We start from the raw sequence: 16,906 nt of genomic DNA, 5'->3' as shown, positions 1-16,906 counted from the left end.
CATTGAAGATTCTAAACCAGAAGTGGGCAAACTATGGCCCGTGGGCCACATCCAGCCCATGGGACTGTCCTGCCCGGCCCTCGAGCTCCTGGCTTGGGAGGCTAGCCCCCTGCCCCTCCCCCACAGCCTCAGCTTGCCATGCCAGCTGTACTGTGGGCAGTGGGGCTGTGAGCTCCTGCTACGCAGCACCAGCACGGTTGCAAGAGCCACCAGGGTGTAGTGTATTAAATTGCTCCCCATAGGAATGTGCTACTTACTAAGCACCAGGACTGGCAGCAGTAAGTAGTACACAGTAAGCATCACATTCTTATGGGGAGCAATTTAATACACCACACCTCCCCAAACACCCTGGCCCTCCACCCCCATCCGCCCCTCCCACTTCCTGCCCCCTGACTGCTCCCTGCAGAACCCCCAACCCATCCAACCCCCCCACCCCGCTCCCTGTCCTCTGACTGCCTCCTCCCAGGACCCCCCACCCCAACCTGGACCCCACCCCCTATCCAACCCTCCCTACTCCCTGTCCCCAGACTGCCCCGACCCCTATCTACACCCCATCCCCGACAGGCCCCCCGGGATTCCCACACCTATCCAACTGCCCCTGTTCCCTGTCCCGACTGCCCCCCAGAACCCTCTGCCCCTTATCCAACCCTCCCGCTCCCCACCCCCTTACCGTGCCGCTCAGAGCACCAGGACCTGCAGCTGTAAGTAGTACACCATAAGTAGCACATTCCTCAGGGAGCAATTTAATACACTACACCCGGCCCTCCATACAGTTTCGGAACCCCGATGTGGCCTACATGCCAAAAACACCCTATTCCAGGGATTCTCAAACTTTTGTACTGGTGACCCCTTTCACATAGCAAGCCTCTGAGTGTGACCCCCGTATAAATTAAGAACACTTATATATTTAAACACCAATATAAATGCTGGAGGCAAAGTGGGGTTTGCGGTGGAGGCTGACAGCTCGCGGCTCCTGAGGGCTCCCGACCCCAAGTTTGAGAACCGCTGCCCTATTCGGTTTATCTCATTATTTGAAGCCATGCGTATCTGTTTTATGGTCTTCTCAACTCAAATTCTGAGACAGCCTATATTAAAGCCCCTGCCTCTACCAATAATCTCTTTCCCACATACATTTACAGTAATCAGTTATGGTATTGCAGGGTTTATTTTTTAAACTTTGTGTTTTAGAGCTATTTTACAGTGAAGTATACAAGTAAACATGATCTATAGGAGAAGAATTTGGGTAGGCAAGTATACGGATTTAAAAGGAAAAACAAAACAAAAAACAAAACAAAACCTTATTTGGCCATGATGCTGTACTAACACCCTTAAGTAGAGAAAATCCTTGCGGTTATTTGAGCCAAAAACAAATATCCTTCAGAAAACGAAAATCCAATCTAACAAATTCAACAGAAAAGAGCACAAAACTATGGCAAGGAGGAAGTACTGGTATTAGGAGGGCTAAAAGATTTGAAGAGCAAAAAGCTAAAAAGATAAAACATATGAAATTAAGCATAAGACGACTAGTGGTTTCTTTGGATTAACTGAATTAAGGAAGATAAAGATAAAGATAAATTATTTCTTTACATCAACCTTCACTGTAAGAGATATTGGTGAGATACCTATCTCAATCTTACTCTGATTAAGAAAGATAAAGTGCTATTGGAGACTGGTATGCCAAAGAGGAGATTGTTGAATAAATTTGGTGAGGGATAACAAAGTCCGCAAACAGACAGCGAACATGTGGAGGAACTTTAAAAATAAAACAGATCACCTAATATGCCAGAGAGGACTGAAAAGTTGTAAATATTGTTCCAGTGCCTATCTTTTTTTCAAAAGGTACTAGGAGATATTGTGGGAATTACAGACCAATAAAACTTAGTTCCATTGCAGATACGTTGTTTGAAAAGACAGTTACCAAGTAATTATAAAACACCTTGAGAAAAATGATTTTTAGGACAAGATAGCATGGTTTCTGTAAAGAAAAAACGTTTCTCTATGATCCATTAGAAATCTTTAAATGTTTCACAAAATAGCAGATCAAATATAGTTTATTTGGACTTTCAAAAAAGTCTTGGTTAAGAATCCCGCACAAGATGTTACTCAAGGAACTATGTATGCATCAGATGACAAGTAAAAATATCATGAATTAGGAAGTGGGTAAAACAGAAAATCAGTAGGAATAAGTGATCAACTTTCATTATGACAAAGGGTTAATACTGGGGTACCACAAGGATATATTCCGGGACCAGTAGTATCTTATTACTGATCCAGACAAGTGGATGAATGAACATTAATGTGAAAAATACACAGATGACACAAAATTATTTAGCTTAGTGAAGACTACAGAAAACTCTACAGAACTTCAGGACGACCCAACAATTTAGGCATAAAAGTCAATCAGGACTATCAAGGCAAAGTGGAACAAAAAAAACAGACTGCACTAATGCAAATGGCGGGGTTCTGAATTAACTATAACTCTTCAGAAGAAACATTTGGGTGTTTTATTGGAGACAGCTCAAGTGTTGGGATGCATGAGGAATAGGGATGGGGAATACAGGAAATATGTTTTATAGAAGCTGATTGTACACCTTCATTTGGAATACTCTCTGCAGTTCTGTCTACCCTATCTCAAAAAGGAACAAAAACAGAAGAGATCCAAAGAAAGGTGGCAAAGGAGACAAGGAAAAACTCCCATATGAAGAGATTGAAAAAAGACTGCAGCCGTTCAGTGTAGTGAGGAAGCATAATAGGAGGTACACAAAATAATTCTTGTCTCATTCAACACATTTAACTTCTCTTGTATTACAAAAACAAGGGGTCATTCTAGGAAATTGAAAAACAAGTTATATAAGGCAACACTTAAATAAGCAATGCCAATGGAACTCATTGCCACAAGATATGATGGAGACCAGAGCTTAGTATGATTAAAAAGATCAGCCAGTTATACTAGACAGAAAAATCAGAAGGGATATAACTACACCCGCCCCCATGTTCCAAGACATGAACCAATCATTAACTGTTGAGGATTAGGAAGAAGTCTACAGGTTTTCCCATGATCCTTGACCACAGGATTTGTTGGGCCTTCTCTGAAGCACATGATGCTATCATTGGCAGACACAGTATCCTCCTGGACTAAATGATCTGACATGGTATATCAATTGCTCTGTCAGCTAAGTCACTACATTCTGAGAAGTTGACATTTAATAGTAACATTTTCAAAAAAATACATTGGAATACTGCTTTAAAACAGTAATCTGATTTATGCCATTCCATTAAGAGGAAACAGATTTTGTTTATTTTTGCCATCATAACAAGCGAATTGCTGCCAAGCAGTTATGAAGACTTTCTGTGCTAACCATTGTGTGTCAAGGAGTCTCCTAAGACTAACTGACCAACTTGAAGAACACTCTCAGTTACCAGTGCATTTTAAGTACAGGTTTCGAACAGTGGTATATTCCTTTTTTCATGTCTACAATCTTCTGTTAGTTAAAGGCAGCAGATAATAGAATATCTTTTTGTTTTCCTAACCTTAATTCAGTTTGCCGTCTCCAGTACAAAACAATCTGCTTGACAGCAGTTAACTGACATTCTATGGCAGGTCACACACTTATCAAGATAGCGTGCCGACTGTACAAAGATTTACTGTTAAAGCAGAGCATGCCTCTATTAGCGGGTTTAGATTCCCCTTGAATTGTTTATGCATGACTATATGCTGCCTGATTTCCCATCCCCCTATCAAAGCTGCCACACGCTGCATGCTCAGGAGGCATCAATGGTCATGTTACATGAACTAAATACTTTGGATTTCTAAACTGATCTTGAGTTAGGTATAAATGATTCTTCTGAAATCAAAGGTTCAGAGACATATGGAGATCACTGGAGAACAAAACAGTCCAAATCATTCATTTCTATCACACAATGTTTACATATAGAATAGTTTCTTTTTTCTGAAAAATTATAAGTTACGTTATAAAGAATTTGTACTTCAGACAACTTAAAATTATCAGCCATACTCAATTCCAGGACAGGCTGTTTTCAGTGGCAGAATCTGCAATTCATTCTGTTCTTTTCGATCTTTTAGGATGAAAGGCACTATATACAAAATTCATGATAGAACCATTACCTGCGATTCTCACACTTCACTTCTGATTACCATAACCATGTGCCTTCAAAAAGACAACACCACATCTCCTTCTATCGTTTATTCCCTAACTGAAGTACTCATTTTCTACTTGTGACACATCATTTCCACAGCAACCAGATGTGATGTCAAATGCTTTATGACTTCAAATATAACATTGAACACACAATATGGCATCTGCTTACTCCTGCAAAAGTCTTCAGAGTGCGGGGGGGTGAAGGAAGAAAAGGAAATGGCTGGCTGCAGGTGGCCTGCTTCCCCCCACCCCCATTATATTTCTAAATCTAAATTCAAACCAAAAATCTATATCGTATACTGTCTGTAACTTTCATTTTACCTTCAGAAGGTTTTGTGTGTTTTGCATAAATCTCATTACTTGCGTAAGCTGAGTCTGCCTCTCCTCTGTTGTAATGCTGACTGATTGCTGAAAGAACAACAACGCAGTTGAATAAGGATCTCATTCAAATATGTCAAATTCTCAACTTGTTGAGATAGGGGTGATATTTTGCAGATCTCTTTAAGCACAGTTACATCCCATGACAGCCAAAAATGCAAAGTAACTACACAAAAGAATTGGACATATCCTGTGACACATACGGCCCAGTTCATCCCTGTTGTTACTTCACTAGAGCTGGTAGTTACTACAGAGATGAATTTCCATCATTGACATTTATTGGTTTCCAGTCAGTTAACATACTTTGGCTATCTTCATAACAAATCATGCAGCCATACAGGATGTGGTTGTCACTTGTCAACCCTTTCCTCAAACTATCTGCTGCTTATGCGATTTCAAACATTTTGCTGTAGTCATAATGTAATGTTGTATTTTACCACCTTTTCTAATCTCATGGAGTAGTGGCTTAAAATTGGATTGGCCATCTGTTGGTGCATTTGGGCCATAATGAACTACTAAATACAAACAATTACAAATAAAATATCCTATTACACTAGATAAATTTTATCCTAAGGGATACTGTGCCATATACCAGTACCAATGACCTTCACATAGGAAACGCTTTATAAGAAATAATTCTCTTTCAAGACAGTCACCACAAAACAGTCTTTCCGAGAGTCTTTTTGGGATCTTTGGTCTAGCAGACAAAGGTTTAATAAGATCTAATAGCTGGAAGTTGAAGCTACATAAATTGAGACTAGAAATAAGGTGTACATTTTTAACAGTGAGGACAGTTAACCACAAACAATTTACCGATTCTCTATCACTGGCCACTTTTAAGTCAAGAATGGATTTGTTTTCTAGAGACATATTTTAGTTCAAATCGGAAGTAATTCAGGCAGTTCTATGGCCTGTGTTATACAGGAGGTTAGAGCAGATGATCATAATTCTCCCTTCTGGCCTTGAAATCCATGAAGCTCCACAGCAACAGCTGCCAACATCAACCAGACCAGCAACTACAGAACTGGGTTCATCTGTCCTGCCGTCTTCCTTGTGGACTCCCATAAGAACTTGACAGGGACTTAGATTCTTACCTCCCATCAAGCACTGCCTCCTTTTACTATGGTATCACCCAACACAGACAAATCCTTCAGCTTCATGGTTTCAAGCACTATGGGTACATCTACACAAAAACTGGGACTGACTTCCCAGCATGAGCAGACAGACACACTCAAGCTAGTGTGCTAAAAATAGCAGCGTGGTCACAGCAGCATCAGCTAACTATTTAAGTACATACCCATAACATTGGGGGAGTTTGTACCCAGATGGCTCACCTGAGCTGCCGCTTGTATCACTATGGCCACAATGCTGTACTCAGCATACTAGTTGGAGCAGAGCTAGCATGTCTGTCTACCCATGCTGGGAAACACCCTTCCAGCTGTAGCGTAGACAATCCCTGATGGACAGGAGTTAGGAAGAACCCTCCCCCCTTGACAGTTTATTTCATAACTGTCCAATGCACTTCCTTCTGAAACATCTAGTACTGTCTACTGTTAGACACCCCCAGTCTACTATGGCAAATCCTATATTCTCATAGTTGTTCTGTTACCAAACAGAACCATTCACTATCCAGGGATGTTGGTCTTGGACCTTTCCAAAGCATTAATTCCCTACTAATACACTGATCAAAGAGATATTCTATAGCTAAAGCATTTCAAAAAGTACAGAAAAAACCCTCACAAAAGCACATCGGCTCCTGCCAATGTGGTGCATTCACTGCTTTGTCCATATGTATCCTGCAACAAAATGATTACTAAATAAAAAGTTGCAAAGCGTATCAAAATGCATAAAACTGATACACAATCTTTTAGTTCTGGGAGCAGAATTACTAGCTTCAAATGGTTGATGCAAGTTTCCCCCGATCCCCTCCCCCATCATTCTACAAGTATTTGCCATAACATGTATCTGGATTTGGTATGCCTGCACTGATAGTTCGTTTTTTTTGTTTTTTAGATACCCTCCATCAGAGAAGTATCAGTAGTAGCCAGTACCATTATACCATCATAGGTTCAATGTCTACACAAGCAAGGAAACAGAACAGAAAGCCAGTGCTGGTATTCCACAGCTGTGTGTCAGCTAAGTAAGTATTAGGTACCATGGAAACCTTTCTATAGACTCCAAAGGGATATTTGATTGAATATGGTTGAAAGTATGTTGCAACAAAAGCTTTCCTGCTGAAATTAGACTTCCATTAAGTAAATTGCACACAAACAGGTGTCACATTGTGATGCACTGTCCTTAAAATCCACAGGATGTATTAGCATTTAGATAGGGACAGAGACCATTAAAATAAATTTCAAACATAGCCAAATAAGGAGACTCCAATGTCTGTGCGTCTAACAACTAAATTTATATCAGGCTTTATCCATCCATAGAAGTGGGGAGGAGGGGAGAAGAGAAAAAGTCAATATTTAGAAGTAAAGGTCATGTACACATTCCTTTCCTACCACCCTTAAGGTTACTTATCCCTCCCCACAAATACTTCTGCATATCAACATTCAAAATGGCTTTTCAGAAAACAATATTTCTAGTCTGAATGACAAGGGCAAATATCTTTAGTTACCATTATTTTTTCCTCTTTTCTAACTGTTCCCTTTTTTCTCCTTCACTTTACTCAGAATGTCTCTTCCCTAAGCATTATAGTTAGCCAATGTTAACTCTGGATTGCACCAAAAATCCAATTTTCAAGTATCAATCACCAATATGTTGCTAGATATCCAGCAGGAAATTATAAAATATAATTGTCAGACCAAAACTATTCCTTACTGCAAATTCATTCCAATGACCATATAATCAATAAATCTGTCGGAGTCAAACAGTAAACCACTCTTTTTAATCATTTATATTAAAAAAGGTTGTTTGTGCTAAAGCTTCTCATATTTTAATCTGTCTGAAGAAATATTTCTGGTAAGTTTGTGCAAGATCAAGTAGAGTTACGCTGCAAATAAAAGTTTGCAGTTAAAAACAAGCTCACTTTAAAAAAAAAAAGCATTTTATGTTTGCCAGTTAACACAAAATTCATCACCTAGTCGGAACTCAATGAGAGCATATGCCTTTGACAGGCAGAAAATCTGGATAAAATTAAGAAAAATGATTCTTAATACCAACTCATTTTAGATGCAGGAGTTCCACATTAAGAATTAAATATGTTTGCCAATAAGCATCTTTATTGTGCTGGGGTTCAAAGTTTTTCTTAGGCTATTACAACAAAACTTTTGTAAAATCAAGCATCTTGGTGGGGGGGAAGGGGACAAAACTTTTGTATAATCAGGGGGATATGGTAGCTTAAGACTGGGGAACACAGATACTTTGGACTAAAAACAATTTTGAAAGAATTAATTTGGGCTGAAAGTTTCCAGTGTCTGATCTCAGCCAAAAAGTGAAATATTTATCCAGTTCTAGCAAAACATTTTAAATAATTTGAGTTACAGAAGCCAGAGATGGTGGGAAAAATACACAGGAGACTTTTTTCCACATCTTCTAGGTGACCTTTTGCTTAAGACAATGAGGGATGATGTCGATGTCAAATTTGATTTCATATTCCTCATAGGATGGAGGAAGAATCCAAGTTTGATTAAAGTTGGTTCATTATTTTAAAATTTCATGAACATTTTAAAATGTGTAAGTCTGTACATGTACATTACAGCCTCTTCCATGCATTTGGAGCAGGGACCTGGAATTGAGTCCTCCACTTCCCAAATGACAGCTTTAAGCACAGGCTACTGGCTATTCTAGAGTGGCTCAAGCTCTCAAAAATTTCATCAGAATGGAAACAAATGTAAAAATTTCAAAGTTTTTCACAAAAACAGAATGCGTGTGTTTCTAGCCAGCCCAATTTAGAACCTATTAAGGATTTCCCATCATTTGTATGCATTACCAAGGTCTGGAAATTTACCTGACTCTCCTAGTTGGCCCAAGAACTGTGCCTACTGGCCAGGATGCAAAATATCTAAGCAGTCAAGACCCTTGTAATTTAAAGGAATAAAATTGTGCACCATTTCTTCAGGGGTTCTCAAACTGGGGGTTGGGACCTCTCAGGGGGTCACAAGGTTGTTACATAGGATGGTTGTGAGATGTACACCCCAAATCCCGCTTTGCTTCCAGCATTTACAATGGTGTTACAAATTAAAAAACACTTTTTTATATAAGAAAGGGGGGTTGCACTCAGAGGCTTGCTATGTGAAAGGGGTCACCAGTACAAAAATTTGAGAATCACTGTTGTATACTGTATTTAATGCTGTCAAACTTTTTATTTATTAACTTAAAAGTGTAACTTATTTCTCATCTTTGTTATCCTCCCTTTTCCATCCTGGCTTCACTCCTCTATTCCCTTCTTTCCTGAAACAGATCTTGGAATCTCTCCCCCTCTCTTCTCCTTAGAATCTCTTTCTTCTTTTCTTTCTCTGTCTTGCCCCTCCCACCCCCCACCACCCCCCATCTTCCTGTATTGTCTACTTTGGAGCTATTTTTTCCCTCCACTTTTCACTCTCAAATCTCTCAACACTTCACTTTTTAACTTGTTATAGACTCTCTCTATTCCACATGTCCCCTCACATGCCTTCACGTTCATCTACTCAAACATATGTATTGAATGTTTTACCGCACTCCAAACGAACCAGAAGATTAGACCTGTTAGTCCCAGAGAAATACAAAATATTGGGATCTGTAGTCTCCAGCATCGGTCTCCACGTAAGAAGCCAACTCCCCTCTTCTCCCCAGTTCCCTCTAAGCTGCACAGCCATATAGCAGTCTATCAAAGACTGCACAGATGCACCTCCCCCCCAGCCCCGGGCTGCTGCAATGAGAGGGGGCTAGGTGGAGTCCTCTCTCCCCACAGCAGCCCCTGGGCAGCCTGCACCCCAGAGCCCACACCCTGAGCCAGAGCCCTCATCTTCCCCCCGCTGCACACACACACACGCACACACACACACCTCAACCCTGTGGTCCCAGGACCCCTGCCACACCCCAAACCCCTCATCCCCAGCCCCACCCCAAAGCCCACACCCCCAGCCAGAGCCCTCACGCCCCACACTCCAACCCCCAGCTCTAGCACTGAGCCCCCTCCCACACACCCGAACTGCTGCTGCTGGCCCAGAGCCTGCCCAGCTCAGGCGGCCCCTGAGCCAGCACCAGCCCCTGCAGAAGTCATGGAATCTGTTACTTCCGTGACCTTCATGACAGACACACAGCCTTAGACATTTGTAAACAAATCCTCCTTATGCTCTTCAATGGATCATCTTTGCTGTCTGAAGGTTGGGTTCCCTGAGCAGAACTTCCTGCTACTCCCAACTCCAGCTTACTGCGGTCATGTGTGTTCATATATAATAGTGGTTCTCAACCTATTTACCATTGTGGACTGCATATGCAGCTCTCACTGTGTTACATGAGCGGCATCCACACAATATATATAAACACTACTTGTATGTCCATGAGGTCACATGGACTGCAGCTGTGTGCTAATTGGGCTGCAAGTGGCCCGCGGGCCACAGGTTGAGAACCAATGATATATAAGAACACTTCATACATGCATGCACACAGCTCAACTTTTTGCTAATCTTTGCATACCCAAACTAACAGGGAGGAGGCACTATTTTTATAGTTTCAGTATACAGAGTAATAAGGTAGACATTAGATGTAAATTACATATGTGATAAAAATGTACTTTTATTACTTTTAAATTTGATGTGCATATATATTAGCTTAAATCACATGCAAATTTGTAACATTTAAATCTTAAATTCTATTATTTAACATGCTAACTTAGAAATGAAAACTACTTATAGAAAAGATACCTTCCTGAAGCTGCTTTGTGTATGCTTGCTGATGTACACAGAAATAACTGTATAAAGCTATTGCTTAAAGGAAAAAAGGCAAACTGAATTAGCTTCCACCATTCAATTACCTGTGTTTCTTGGCTCAATCCCTATCAGTAATAGGTAGTTGACTGCAGTTACATTGCATGTAGCTTTGTGAGTCTGGTGTGACCTGTACAAAGTACAGCCCTTTCCTAGATCAGAATAATTATATCTAACAGTGAGTCAAAGATGAGACTCCTCCTCAAAATAAATCTGAAATGAAGTGTGATGACATGGAGATGCTTTTAAATAGTCTAAAATCAGATCTGTAACCTAGTTACTGAAATAGACTAACTTATTCTACTGCCCCAATATGTTTATTATTCACCTATAATGCTTGAATGCAATGGGGACTGTTTAGGGAGGCAAATCAATTGCTCCTCAGACAAGAATAATGAGGAGTCCTTGTGGCACCGTGGAGACTAACATTTATTTGGGCATAAGCTTTCGTGGGTTAGAACCTATTCTTTCATGTATTTTCACTCCATGCATCTGATGAAGTGGATTCTAACCCACAAAAACTTAGAGACTAACAAATTTATTTGTGCATAAGGTGCCACAAGGACTCCTCATTATTTTTGCTGATACAGATTAACACGGCTACCACTCTGAAACCTGTAAGATAAGACTGTTGCAGCACACACTTGGAAGACAACGGGTGAAACTACCAACTTCCACAATCCTATATTTTATCTCCAGCAAATAAACAAGTCTTAATATTTCCAGGCTGGTAGCCTGGAGATCAAGAGGATACTGAACAGCTAAAAGCCCTCTGACAAGAGGCGGGGTGATTGCCAGGAGCTGGCTAGGAAGTTGTCAGTGACCTCAGACAGCCACATGTCCTGCAGAAGTGTAAACTAGCCTGAGCCTTCCCCAGTTCCAGGGAATGGTAAGCCTTAGAAAGAAGCAAGCATGCACGTAGAATGTTTATTGTATTAAAATGTTTTCACAGAGATAGTTTTGTTCCAAGTAAATAATATTTTACTTTAGGAAGGCTGTTTGGTCACTAGTTACCACTGTCATTGCTGCCAGAGGCAACAGATTTTAGGTGCTGGGCCAACATCAGACCAGTCAAGGTAATCACAACTGATACCCAGAGGGCTACACCCAGAACCCAGTACAAGAGTGGGAGAAATTTCATGATTCTATCCTGAGAAATCTCATGATTCTATCCAGCCTGAGGAGGTGCACTCAAGGAGACCAAAAGCAGTCAGAGGTGCAGTTAGCCTGGGAACTGTGATAATCAGTAATGCTAGGAGTACACAGACTAATGGAGATAACTTTTGTAATGCCTATGCAATAAATGTTTGCGATGTTAACTTTAAAAGCCACATCTCACTCGACCATTCTATAAGTTAAAAAAAAAGGCTTTGTTTAAAAATATTAAATTATATTCAAGAACTGATTCCACATTCCATAACGTTAGTTTAGAAAAAAAAGTGTTGAGACACTAAAGAGCATATTAGAGACCTTTGAAATACTCACCAATTTCTTAATTTTATACGAAGAACTACAGGATTAGAGTACACAAAGCTACAGTGAGCCCACCATTCAAGACATTTGGAGAAAAATACATTAGAGAGATTGCATCTGCAAGAGTCACCAGATGTAACAACTCTTTACCAGAAAACTGAAAAAGCACTACTTTTTCCATATTAAATGCAAATGGATCAGATATGGTCTCTTCTGTCGTTTGTGAAGATTTTAGTCAGGAAACAATGTTTTCTTTATTAAAACTTGAGAGAGAAAACACTGCTTTACAACTACTACAAGATCAAGAAACTTTAAAGGCCTTCTCTTCATCAAAAATGTGCAACTGTCATGTCTTCAATGTTGCAGAAAGTGAAATTGTGTAACTATACAGCCCTAACTCAACTTGGAATGACACCCAACTATAGGAAGTCAGTTGAATGTTTTAGAGCTTGACGTGGATCCAAAAAAAGGACAGCTTTCAATAAATGTAACAGGCTGGGAAAAAAGATCAACTTGGTCAATTAAGCTCAGGAACTTTCAGAAGAGTATTATTGCTCCAAAAAAATTTCTTAAACTGTCGAAACTAGGGCTGTCAAGCGATTAAAAAAATTAATTGCACTTAAGCACGCTGTTAAACAACAACAGAATACCATTTATTTATATATTTTGGAATGTTTTCTACATATATTTTGGAATGATTTCAATTACAACAGAATACAAAGTGTACAGTGCTCTTTATATTTTTTATTACAAATACTTGCACTGTAAAAAACAATAGTATTTTTCAGTTCACTTAATACAAGTAATGTAATGCAATCTCTATCATGAAAGTTGAACTTACGAATGTACAATTATGTACAAAAAAATAATGGTATTCAAAAACAAAACAACCTAAAACTTGCGAGCCTATAAGTCCACTCAGTCTTACTTCTTGTTTAAGATCAGTACAGATTTAGGGGTAGGTTGTGAAACTCCTAATTATCTTGTCAGAAAATCATTGGAACTTGCACACCTAAACGACTTAGGCATTTCTAAAAATCTCACTTAAGGGCCTAACTTTAGACCTTTATTTTTTTAAATTCTTATCCTCAATCCCTGGTTTCCCCCCCACCAAATCTGGAAAATACAGAGTTAATGTCAGTTTGAATTTACATTGTGTTTTTTCAATTGAGGATTTAAGTGCCTTACAACAGAGAGCACAAAGTAGCCGCCACATCTTTCAGATATCAAGGCCATGCATAGAGATGCAATCTTTTTTTTGTTTGCTATATGGGGGCATAATGGAGCAGACTTGGAACTACCACATCAGAAACCCCAGGTCTAATCTCAATTCTCACAAAAACTTCCTTTAACCTTGGGCCACCTCTATCCTCAGTTATTCATCTGCAAAGTGTAGATCAGATAATATTTGTTTTAGAGGTGTGAGGCCTTGCTAAATATGGGCTGTGAGCATTCAGGCCTTATTAAACCTAGTTACCTTTGTAACTCATGATCTAAGCTCTGAGCCAGGAGAACACCTTTCCTTATACTGCTGCAATTGCAGTTTCTTACCTCCATGCCATTTTAGTGGGGAAAGCAGCTGAGCAGAATCATTTTCCCTAGATTTGTTCTCTCAATGCTCTCTCTTTATGTAAGGCATAAATGCAAGTCTCAATACTAGTGGTGCCTCTTTCACTCAGCACAGAGAAATGCACAGGTCTGCCCATGAACTTCCTATGGTGGGCTCTGCACATGCACACATGTCCCAAGAACCTTATTGCCAACTGGCAAAGGGGTTACAGCAATCTTCTGATTTTGGTTTGTACATTCAGGTTCACCAAACAATGTCATGTGAAGTCTCAAATGAAATCCAGTGTGTCACTGGTTATTCATATTATTGTGAAATGTATGTACAGATACTATGTAAGGAATTATCTATATATACACTGAAAATATGATCTTAAAGTCTGTTTCAAGGTATTAGTCACCAAAGGTGCCAAACAGGTTCTATCAGACAAGAAATGTACATGCAAACTGAATACTGACTCATTCACAACAGGTCTCGCATTACAAACCTGAACTGAATGCAAAAGAAGAATTGTGGAGACTTCAAAAGAATCAAAAAGGAAGGGAAAAAAATAGCATGGAGAGAAAATCCTATCTGGTGGGTGCACTCCAAAAGTTTGCTTGAGTTTCTGGAGGCAAGACAACATGCTGGAACCCTTCACTTGGCGGGACGGGCTGGGCGGGGGGGTAGTACTTTTGCTTCATGAAAAAGGGATCTGAACCAGGCTTGGTTGAAAACAAGGAAGAGAACTGTGTGATATTAAGTTATTCTCGTGTCAAAAGGTGTTAAATTTAGTCTCTAGAAATCAAGTTATGATTTTATTTTTATATATAATCATTTATTTTCAATATTCTTACTTACTATTGTTTGACTCTCTCTGATAACAAAACTTATTCTTGTTTTCCCTACAAATATACCTAAGTGCTGTTGTGGTAAGCAAAGTGCTGGTCATGGGGAGAATCTTACAAGCTGGTGTATATTGTTACTTTGAGAATAGCAGGCCTGGTAATTCTGTGAGTGTTCAGGGGACAAGGGACTGGACACTGTATAGAATACTGCGACAACGCGGGGGTTGGTGCGTGCCTATCGCTACCAGTACAGAAAGAGTGAGCCTGAAAAGTAGAACTTTGTGCTGCCAGAGGCTGGTGGTTTCAGCGAGCTGATCCACAGCAGACAGAGAAAAGACTGCTTCACACTAAGTGCAGGTTGTGGTGAGGTCTTAGATTATTCAAAAGATTCTGCCACAACCTAAGAACTGTCTCCTCGCCAAATTTCAAATCTATCACCTAAAGCTGGTATAAAAATATTGTTGATTTTTTAAACTGGGAAAATAATTTTTCATCATCAAAAACATCTGATTTTGCATAAATAAAACACAACACCCCCCCCCAGGAATAAGAACATATCTGCTAAATTTTAGCCCCAAGGGTAGAATAGTGACAAAGTTTAAGCAGCTAAAAGTCATCCATTAAAATGGAAAAGCTTGTGCAACCTTAACTGGAGGTGTCATTCATGCTCTGTATATAAGATTCTTTGCTTTGACACACAATCCATGAATACTTCTAATGTAAATTTCTATTAAAGGAGTTAAAAATAAAAGGATAATAAAATGAGCCAATAATAAAAATGTTAGAGTACCTTAATTAATCATCTTACTTATAAGATGATAAAAGAAATGAAATTTGTTTCAAGCACTGAAGATTGCAAACTTCATCGGATGAAGTGAGCTGTAGCTCACGAAAGCTCATGCTCAAATAAATTGGTTAGTCTCTAAGGTGCCAAGTCTCTAAGGTGCCACAAGTACTCCTTTTCTTTTTGCGAATACAGACTAACACGGCTGTTACTCTGAAATAAGATCATTAAAGCTCAAAGATATCTCATCATGGAATTGGGAAAGTCACACCAGTGAACTGGTGGAAGTCACTTCGGAACTTGGATTCAGAGACTGTTGAAGAGATAATCTCACTTTTAACAGCAGTAGCTTCTTCTGCTGGTGTAGAAAGAATATTTTCTTTCTTTGGACTAATTCATTCCAAATGGAGAAATCATTTGGGAACCGAAAAAGCAGGAAAGCTTGTTTTTCTTTTCCAGAACAAACAGGAAAATGAAGGTGAAGACAACTGAGTTAGCTACAGAACCCAATATTTTAAGTTTCTCATGTTGACCTGGCTGACATAGTCTATTTAATTTTTTTTTTTAATATTTCAATTAACTATTTTAGTTAATTTTAAAATCAGGTTTTTGTTAAAAAACTTGAATGTTTAACTAAATTCAAATGCTTGTTTTGTTAAATTATATATTTGCTGTTGAAGAAAAAAATCCAGAATACATAACATTGTTGTTTCAATTAAATAGAACAATTTAAATGTCTGTCTGGTGATGTTCTCCTAATACAACATGACAAGAAAATCCTCCAAATATTAATGATTAACCTGTTGAATTGGAGATAGATATTTATGAAGTAATTGGAAGGTGAACTGTGTCAATTACCTTTGGTAAATGAAATAACTAATCATTCATTTTCTGATATAGCTGTAAAACTAATCTGAAAAGTTTTCAAAATAAATCACTTTAAAAATGCATAGTGTGTACCTTCTGAAAACGAAACCTACATCTCTGAGTTGTGAAGAATGTGCGTTAAGGTTATAACAACCAACAAGAATGCACTTTTATGTAGAAATCTATGATTAAATTAAGTCTTCCTGACTAGTGATTTAAATCAAATCCATCCTGCATAGAACCATCACCTTTGAAAAGATACTAATAATTGAGAAAATATATGGTATGTCACAATGTTACACTTTATCATTTTTAGCCAACGGGTTTGCCAGTCAGTATTAAGAATACTTAATCACCAGAAAATAATTTGGAAGAAGAAGAATTCAAGCCTTTCACAATTATCGCTGGTGTTATTCTTTTAGGTGCATTCATACCTGATTGTGACATATTAGATTGTAAGCTCTTTGGGACAGGAACTGTCTTTTTGTTCTGCATTTGTACATCCAGCACAAGGGATCCCGGTCTATGACTGGGACTTCTAGGCACTACGATACCACCAAAAATAAGGTATAATGCAATCATTAGAAAGTAGTGGACCTTATCTTTCACAATGACCCAAGGCATACATTGGCTCGTTATTGAACAGACTGGTGATTCAAAAAGGAACTGGAGGTCAATGAGCACTTGCATTTCATAATAAAAATTTTGGGGAACATGAAGGTGAGAAACCCAGAACAGTGGAGGAACTCAGAATTATTTTGCTTCTTGGTTTATATTGCTCAATTTACTGGATTAGTCAAAGTAGAAGTGTACCACTCCATTTGCCTGATCTGTCAGGTGTACATGGTCAAGCTAAGACATGCATTACGTCAAGAATATAAACTAATAAGTTTACCATGCATATAAAAACGTACTTTAAATTTTAGCTTACAGAT

General features: G+C 39.0%; 1 protein-coding gene across 3 annotated transcripts in view; it reads right to left on the bottom strand.

Moving 5' to 3' along the window:
• Positions 1-16,906, bottom strand: part of NDFIP2 (Nedd4 family interacting protein 2) — a 66,701-nt gene that overhangs the window by 41,441 nt on the left and 8,354 nt on the right. The window lies entirely within an intron of this gene.

This window comes from Lepidochelys olivacea (genome assembly GCF_965140295.1).
Source record: "Lepidochelys olivacea isolate rLepOli2 genome assembly, chromosome: 1".
NCBI lineage: Eukaryota > Metazoa > Chordata > Testudines > Cheloniidae > Lepidochelys > Lepidochelys olivacea.
This window is presented reverse-complemented; position numbering and strand designations above follow the sequence as displayed.